Source organism: Bos grunniens, chromosome 11 (genome assembly GCF_055505025.1).
Source record: "Bos grunniens cultivar Pamir isolate PY7600 chromosome 11, Bosgru_T2T1.0, whole genome shotgun sequence".
Lineage (NCBI taxonomy): Eukaryota > Metazoa > Chordata > Mammalia > Artiodactyla > Bovidae > Bos > Bos grunniens.
The window spans coordinates 97,568,659-97,577,343 of NC_141175.1; positions in this window are offsets into that span (position 1 = coordinate 97,568,659).

Genomic DNA, 8,685 nt, shown 5'->3' on the forward strand with positions numbered 1-8,685 from the left:
TGGGAGTCTCCTGACTCCCTACCTTTCCCCAGTAGCCCCACAAGTGATGGGAGGAGAGGGTTTCTTTAGGTATCTGCTGGACCTTGTCCCTCCTGGCTACTGTGCCCCTGTCAGAGGGGGCAGTCATGGCTACAACAGACTGTTCCTGGTCAATTGCACAGAGCTTCTATCTCAAGGGTGTGGGGATTGGACTGGCCTTTTTTGTTTGTAGTAGAGCCAGGGTTGGAATTTTTAAAGATCAGTTTTCACCAAATGGAGGAAAAACTAGCAATAAAAGCAGTAAGAATTGTTTATGCAGTTTAAAATTCTCGCTAGTAGAGTCCAGGCACATACCTTTCTGTGATACGGCAATTTGTGTGGCCAGTAGACAGAAGATGTGGTCCGAGGTGAGGTGAAGTCCAACTGGATTGATGTAAAGCACCAGGTTTGGGTTAGGGTATGGAGGGGCAAGCAACAGAGAGAATGACCTGGCTCCCTGTGGATGTTAGGTGGAGTCAGGGGTATTTGGAAGAGCCCAGATGAGGGGTCAGAGAACTGCTTCTGGTCCTGTGGAGAAATAAATGCAAGCCAGGAACTGTCTTCCTCTCTTTTTTTCTTGGGTTCCTAGCCCATGAGATTGGGTTTTCCCTAGACACACTGAGCTTAGGATTTGGGGCTCCCAGTGAATCCAGAGCTTCCCACTGGTGTGCATGGCACCCTTCTCACGGACCTCAAGGCACAGCAGTGCTGAACCACAGGCTGAAGGCTTTTATCACCCGTAGCCGGAGCCATGGTCGAGGCAGGAGGAGTCAGCAACTGACGCCAGATCCAAAGACCAACATCTCAACTTCAGTTTCAGGCAAGTCCTTTGGGTTGAGGAGGCTGGGAATACAGTCCCCTTGGGGCTGAGGTTCATTCCAGGGACTCTCTGAAGGTTACGTGTTGAGGCTGATCAGACCTCTCTCATCAGAAGCTGAGGAAGAGAACTCCTAGGGCAAGCTCGGGCTTCAGGCCTTTGCCAGCAAGCCCCAAATCTGTCAGGAAAGGTTCTAATCAGCCTCAGATGGGTCCTCTGGAATTCTCTCCTGCCCAAGAGGGCAAAGACTTGGCACACGCTTCAATGCTCTCCTTTTGAGATACATTTAATTTGTGTGTGGCAGGTAAGCTATTCCTTTCCTAGAAGAAGTGAGGAGGCAGAAGAGAGGTGAAGATGGAGTTGGCTGCTTTTTCCTTTCAGTGATGTATAACTGTGTCCCGTTTCCAGGCAGCTTCTCCAGGAGTGACTCCTGCTCTGGTGCGATAGAAGTTATGGATGCTGGAGACAGTCATGGCCTTGAGGATTATGGGCAGGTGTCCCATGCTTTGGTGTGGAAGGATGGACTGCCTGTCTTTTGTGTGAGGTTGGATGATGAGCATATCAGCAGCAATCATGGAACCAGAGACTCTTCTTTCCTTTGGTGGGAGCCACAGAAGTACCCTGAATTCATGTCCAGTTCTAGGGAGAAGGATAACCATCTGCAAATGGCTGAGATAGAATATTTTCCCCACGAAGTGACTTGGAAGTTCAGAACCAGGTTAATTAGACTTATAGAGATAATAGATTTTGTACCTATGAGTTTGTGGAGAAAAATCCACACACCTTATAACTAACACCAGTGTGTCTGAAACTATCTGAGTCTAGAACACCTGCATTATGAACTGACCTATAGATGCTGAGAGCAGAACTGACTAGACAGAGTAGAACTGAAAGACTGCTGGCTGTCTGGAATGAAGAAGGAGGGGCTTCTTCCAACCCTTTGAGGAGTCAGTCCCCCTAGTGTAGCTCATCTGCATACATATCCACCAAATTAATATTTTTTTAATCACACTCAAAACTGATCACCTCTCAGATGTACTGGATTTTGGCAATTTGTCTGTGGTTTCATCATAATACTATAGCTCACTGTGTTGTGATCACTTTGTAATTCCCAGATAAACATTCTTAGAAGGGAACGTGAATCTGTTCCTAGTTGACAAAGTTGTCCACATGCTGCCACTGCAAAGTTTTATGACAAAGCTGTCCTTAGGAGCTTTATTAGATAAGTTCTTATTCTTTTGGGTATTTATTGCTGTACTACTCAGGACAGGCTTTGCTATGATGTAATAATATGCAACCCCATATTCTTAGTGGTTTGAAACAACATGTTTCTTACACGACTTAGAAAGGAAGGAAGTTCTGATACATGCTACAACATGGATGGACCTTGAGGACATTATGATAAGTGAAAAAAACCAATCACAAAATGCTATATGATTTCACTTATATGAGGTACTTAGAGTAATCAGATTCATAGAGACAGCAAGTAGAATGGTGGTGTCCACAATGAAGGAAACAGTAAGCAAGGTGAAAAGACAGCCCTCAGAATTAGAGAAAATAATAGCAAATGACAAAACTGACAAAGAATTACTCTCCAAAATACACAAGCAGCTCATGCAGCTCAATACCAGAAAAGTAAAAAACTCAATCAAGCAGTGGGCAAAAGACCTAAACAGACATTTCTCCAATGAAGACATCCAGATGGCTAATAAACACATGGATAGATGCTCAACATCACTCATTATTAGAGAAATGCAAATCAAAACCACAATGAGGCATCATCTCACATGGTCAGAATGGCTGCCATCAAAAAGTCTACAAATAATAAATGCTGGAGAGGGTATGGAAAAAGGGAGCCCTCTTACACCATCGGTAGAGTGTAAATTGGTACAGCCACTATGGAGAACAGTGTGAAGATTCCTTAAAGTCCTGGGGATAGGATTGCCATACGACCCAGCAATTCCACTACTGAGCATATAGCCTGAGGAAACCAGAACTAAAGAGACATGTGTACCCCAATGTTCATTGCAGTGCTGTTTACAATAGCTAGGACATGGAAGCAACCTAGATGTCCCTTGGCAGATAAATGGATAATGAAGTTATGTATACAATGGAATATTACTCAGCTATAAGAGGAACATGTTTGAGTCAGTTCTAATGAGGTGGTTGAATCTAGAGCCTATATACAGAGTGAAGTGAGTCAGAAAGAGAAAGACAAATACTGTATATTAATGCATATATATGGAATTTAGAAAGATGATGTCGATGATCCTACATGCAGAGCAGCAGAATAGACACAGACATAAAGAAGACATAAAGACATAAAGTAGACACAGTCATAAAAAGCAGAGAGGTTACTTTGCCGACAAAGGTCCATCTAGTCAAAGCTATGGTTATTCCAGTAGTCATGGATGGATGTGAGAGTTGGACTATAAAGAAAACTGAGTGCCAAAGAATTGATGCTTTTAAACTGTAGTGTTGGAGAAGACTCTTGAGAGTCTCTCGAACTGCAAGGAGATCAAACCAGTCAATCCAAAAAGAAATCAATCCTGAATATTCATTGGAAGGACTGATGCTGAAGCTGAAGCTCCAATACTTTGGCCATCTGATGCCAAGAGTCGACTCATTAAAAAAACTGTGATGCTGGGAAAGATTGAAGGCAGAAGGAGAAGGGGACGACAGAGGATGAGATGGTTGGATGGCAGCAGCAACTCAACAGACGTGAGTTTGAGCAAGCTCCGGGAGATGGTGAAGGACAGAGAAGTCTGCAGGAAGTGCTGTAGTCCATGGGATCACAAAGAGTCGGACACAACTGAGCGACTAAAAAACAATAACAGCAGAGAATTATGTTGCTTCTGGCAACACCCAGTTTAGAGCAAAGCCCTGCGTCCTTAAACCCTCCTGCAAGCCACCTACGCAAGTGTGAGTAAGTCCCTCCTAACAGCCTGTTACTGAAACAATCGTAGTTGCCCATGCTGTGAATTCTCTCTCGCTGTAGAGCGATGAACCCAGCTACCACTGTGTTCCTGGTAATCTCCGGCTGGAGGTCAAGGACAAACAGTCCAGTCCATTATTGTTTGTGATAGATACATACTGCCACTGGTACAGAAATACGTGGAATAATACATACCAAGCTGTTGGTAATGGTGAGGGATTTTACTTTACTTTTTATTTTATTTTTAAACTTTACATAATTGTATTAGTTTTGCCAAATATCAAAATGAATCCGCCACAGGTATACATGTGTTCCCCATCCTGAACCCTCCTCCCTCCTCCCTCCCCATACCATCCCTCTGGGTCGTCCCAGTGCACCAGCCCCAAGCATCCAGTATTGTGCATCGAACCTGGACTGGCATCTCGTTTCATACATGATATTTTACATGTTTCAATGTCATTCTCCCAAATCTTCCCACCCTCTCCCTCTCCCACAGAGTCCATAAGACTGTTCCATACATCAGTGTCTCTTTTGCTATCTCGTACACAGGGTTATTGTTACCATCTTTCTAAATTCCATATATATGCGTTAGTATACTGTATTGGTGTTTGTCCTTCTGGCTTACTTCACTCTGTATAATAGGCTCCAGTTTCATCCACCTCATTAGAACTGATTCAAATGTATTCTTTTTAATGGCTGAGTAATACTCCATTGTGTATATGTACCACAGCTTTCTTATCCATTCATCTGCTGATGGACATCTAGGTTGCTTCCATGTGCTGGCTATTATAAACAGTGCTGCAATGAACATTGGGGTACACGTGTCTCTTTCAATTCTGGTTTCCTCAGTGTGTATGCCCAGCAGTGGGATTGCTGGATCATAAGGCAGTTCTATTTCCAGTTTTTTAAGGAATCTCCATACTGTTCTCCATAGTGGCTGTACTAGTTTGCATTCCCACCAACAGTGTAAGAGGGTTCCCTTTTCTCCACACCCTCTCCAGCATTTACTATTTGTAGACTTTTGGATCACAGCCATTCTGACTGGTGTGAAATGGCACCTCATAGTGGTTTTGATTTGCATTTCTCTGATAATGAGTGATGTTGAGCATCTTTTCATGTGTTTGTTAGCCATCTGTATGTCTTCTTTGGAGAAATGTCTATTTAGTTCTTTGGCCCATTTTTTGATTGGGTCATTTATTTTTCTGGAGTTGAGCTGTAGGAGTTGCTTGTATATTTTTGAGATTAGTTGTTTGTCAGTTGCTTCATTTGCTATTATTTTCTCCCATTCTGAAGGCTGTTTTTCACCTTGCTAATAGTTTCCTTTGATGTGCAGAAGCTTTTAAGGTTAATTAGGTCCCATTTGTTTATTTTTGCTTTTATTTCCAATACTTTTTTTTTTTTTTTGAGGGGAGAGGGGAAGAAAAGAGAAGAAAGGAAAGAAGAAAGAAGAATGAGGAGAGAATGATGGTGGTAGCAGCAGTGGCTCTAATTGAAGTATTAAGTGTTGATGATGTTATTGGACTATATTTTCTTTTTAAAATTGTCTACAATTAATATACATTACATTCGAATGAAAAATAATAGAAGTTACTTTTAAATGGAAGAAAATTGTGATTTTTTTCTGAGGAAAATACTCTGTGGCCACTTAAAATTGTTTAAATAATTAAAAATTGAATAATAGCTAATTAATTTGCAACGTTGTATTAGTTTTAAGTGTACAAAAAAGTGATTCAATTATACATATACATGTATGTATATATTTTAAATTATTTTCCATTACAGTTTATTACAAGATATAGAATATGGTTTCCTGTGCTATACAGTAAATCCTTGTTATTTATCTATTTTGTATATAGCAATGTGTATAGGTTAATTCCAAGTTCCTAATCTACCACTCCCTACCCACTATTCCCTTTGGTAACAAAAATTTGTTTTCTGTGTCTGTGAGTCTATTTCTGTTTTGCAAGTAAGTTTATTTATATCACTTTTTTTAGTTTCCACATATAAGTGAGATCATATGGTATTTGTCTTTATCTGTATGACTTGCTTCACTTAAAACAGTAATTTTTAGGTCCATCCATGTTGCTGTAAATGGCATTATTTTGTTCTTTTTCATGGCTGAATAGTATTATGCCACATCTTCTTGATCCATTCATATATCTATGGACACTTGGGTTACTTCCATGTCTTGGTTATTATAAATAGTGCTGCTATGAAAAAATTAATTTTTGCAGTGGTATTTTGTGCCTGACTAAAATTAGGTGTGGTGTTGGAGAAGACTCTTAAGAATCCCTTGGACTGCAAGGAGATCCAACCAGTCCATTCTGAAGGAGATCAGCCCTGGGATTTCTTTGGAAGGAATGATGCTAAAGCTGAAACTCCAGTACTCTGGCCACCTCATGCGAAGAGTTGCCTCATTGGAAAAGACTCTGATGCTGGGAGGGATTGGGGCAGGAGCAGAAGGGGACGACAGAGGATGAGATGGCTGGATGGCATCACTGACTCGATAGACGTGAGTGTGAGTGAACTCCGGGAGTTGGTGATGGACAGGGAGGCCTGGGGTGCTGCGATTCATGGGGTTGCAAGGAGTTGGACACGACTGAGCGACTGAACTAAACTGAAAATTAGGTTTGAAGGCTTTCCGTATTCCAAATCAGTTGCGGTACCAGACAAGGTACAGTAGGTGTCGCTATTTCCCAGAGCTAAGTCCTCTTTGAGCAGTGCTCCTTGTAAACCAATTATCTAAATTATTGTAAAGCTAGATATATCTAATCTCTAACTCTGAGTACTATGTACTTGTAATTTTCCTTCCTCTCCTCATTTTATTCCATGACTCAGTCTCGGTAAGAGAAATTACCGTAGTAAAACATACTCTTTATTCCTTTTCACATATACATCCTATCTTTACAGGAATCGTTTGAAGTACCGCAGGCAGGTAATATATACTCCAGTGTACAGATGAGGAAACTGAAGTTAACCAGAAAACTTAAGTCATTAACAGTTCACTGGTTCAGGTTTCTTTCCCCTCCATTGGCTAGTTCTAGAAACTTGCACATATATAGCAAAACAGCACTATCTGTGCTTTAAATATATCAGTATATAGAAGTATCAGTAGTAAAAGTACATTCAAATCAGTTTCCAAGAACTGCCATCCAGATGATGAGAATTGACCCAAATTGCTTGTGCTGTGTGGTTGTACAAAAGCTCCTGATGAATGTACTGCAAAGCGGAGCCCTGAAATGTGGGCAAGTAGGCAGCCTTCAGAAGTCTGCGAGTTCTTTGTAAGCACCTGGTGGGCTGCCGTCTACGGGGTCGCACAGAGTTGGACACTACTGAAGCGACTTAGCAGCAGCAGCAGCAGCAGCAGCAGGCATCCTTGGGGAGCATGCTGAATGTAACTCATGTTTGTGTGTGACTACAAGTTACACTGTAAACATCCATTATTGTGCTTTGTGGTAACGTCAGATACATAGAGTTTTTGCTTTTTCCTTCTGAGGGTCTACATTCTCCCAAACTTTACACGCAATTCTTCTTGGGTTATCACTTCCTGATGCCTGCTTTGTAGTTGCTATTTTCTCCTTTTCTAGTTTGCTTTACCTCAAATGTTATGGAATTATAAATCAAATACCTAGGCTAGGTAGAAATGACTATGAAGTTAGCAAGTTGAAAGAGAATCTATTTGAAGGCATTTGAATTTGTATGTTACTTACTGGGTCAAACTGGTAGGGAGTTGGTTCTGGAGAGATGTGGGTTGACTATGCCAATTAAAAAAAAATCCCAATAATGAACACCAGTCTTGATTTCAGTCTACTGAGTCTCCCTGGGACTTGGTCTTTCACTTCAATGCTGTAGCGATTTGAAGGGTGTGCTCCAGGCTGGGATGAGGCTATCTAGCCTTATAGAGCAGGCCTGACAACCTCTGATGGCCTAGTGGGTTCTGGGCCAGGAGTAAAGCTGGTGGAGTGTGGGGTGAGTAACAGGTGGAGGAGGCTCAGGGGAGGGGCTGCTAGATTATGACTCAGGTTGAAACAGGGAGTTGACAGATGATCCAGTCCTCTTCCTAGCAAGCATTGAGACCTACTAGGGGCCTTCTTACAACCTCCAGGGTGCAGAATGGAGGGCTGGATGAACCACATATGCCAGACAATGTCTATGTATGATGAGGTGGGCAGTGGCAGATGCAGAGTTCAGACACAAAATTGTGGCCACTAGGAATGAGGTAGCAGGATGGACCCAACCAACTCTCTGAGGTACAGGGCTAGGGCACGGGACACTTAAGGTCTCCAAGAAACCTGGGATGAGGTTACTGGACTTGGCATGCTCTGCCTGTGCCCTCCAGCCCAGAAGTGGGGCAAAGAAGCCTGGTATATGAGACTGCCAGGATGGTTTCCAAATCCATCTACCGATGAGGCAAAGACTTCTGCTGGATGACTGCAAGGAAGAGCCCTCCCAACTTTGGGCAAGGTGGGCAGCCTTAGAGGGTTGGAAATTCTTTGCAAATAGATTAGATGGCGCAGGACTATGGGCAGGTGCTGACACCATGAGCCATAGCCACTTGGGGAATCAGGCCCAGGGCTAGGTCTTTCTGGAATCCATGGATTTGGGGCTCTCCAGGGGGAAGGGACCAGGCAGAACAGACCAATCTGGTGAGTAGAGAAGTGGCCTTAGGTCACAAACACTGATCACTTTAGGAGGAAAACAGCTCATCCTTTGAAATGAATTTTGCATGCATGCCCAATGTGCATGTGTTTGTGGGTAAATGAGATTTATTGTTTTTTTCCCCATTATACAAATATGCTTATTACAGTATAAAACATTCAGAAAATATAGAAAAGTATAGAAAATAAGTATCACCTGGAATCCCACTGTATCTTGCCAGAAATATTATCTCTAAATATATTTTGGTGAATTTCCT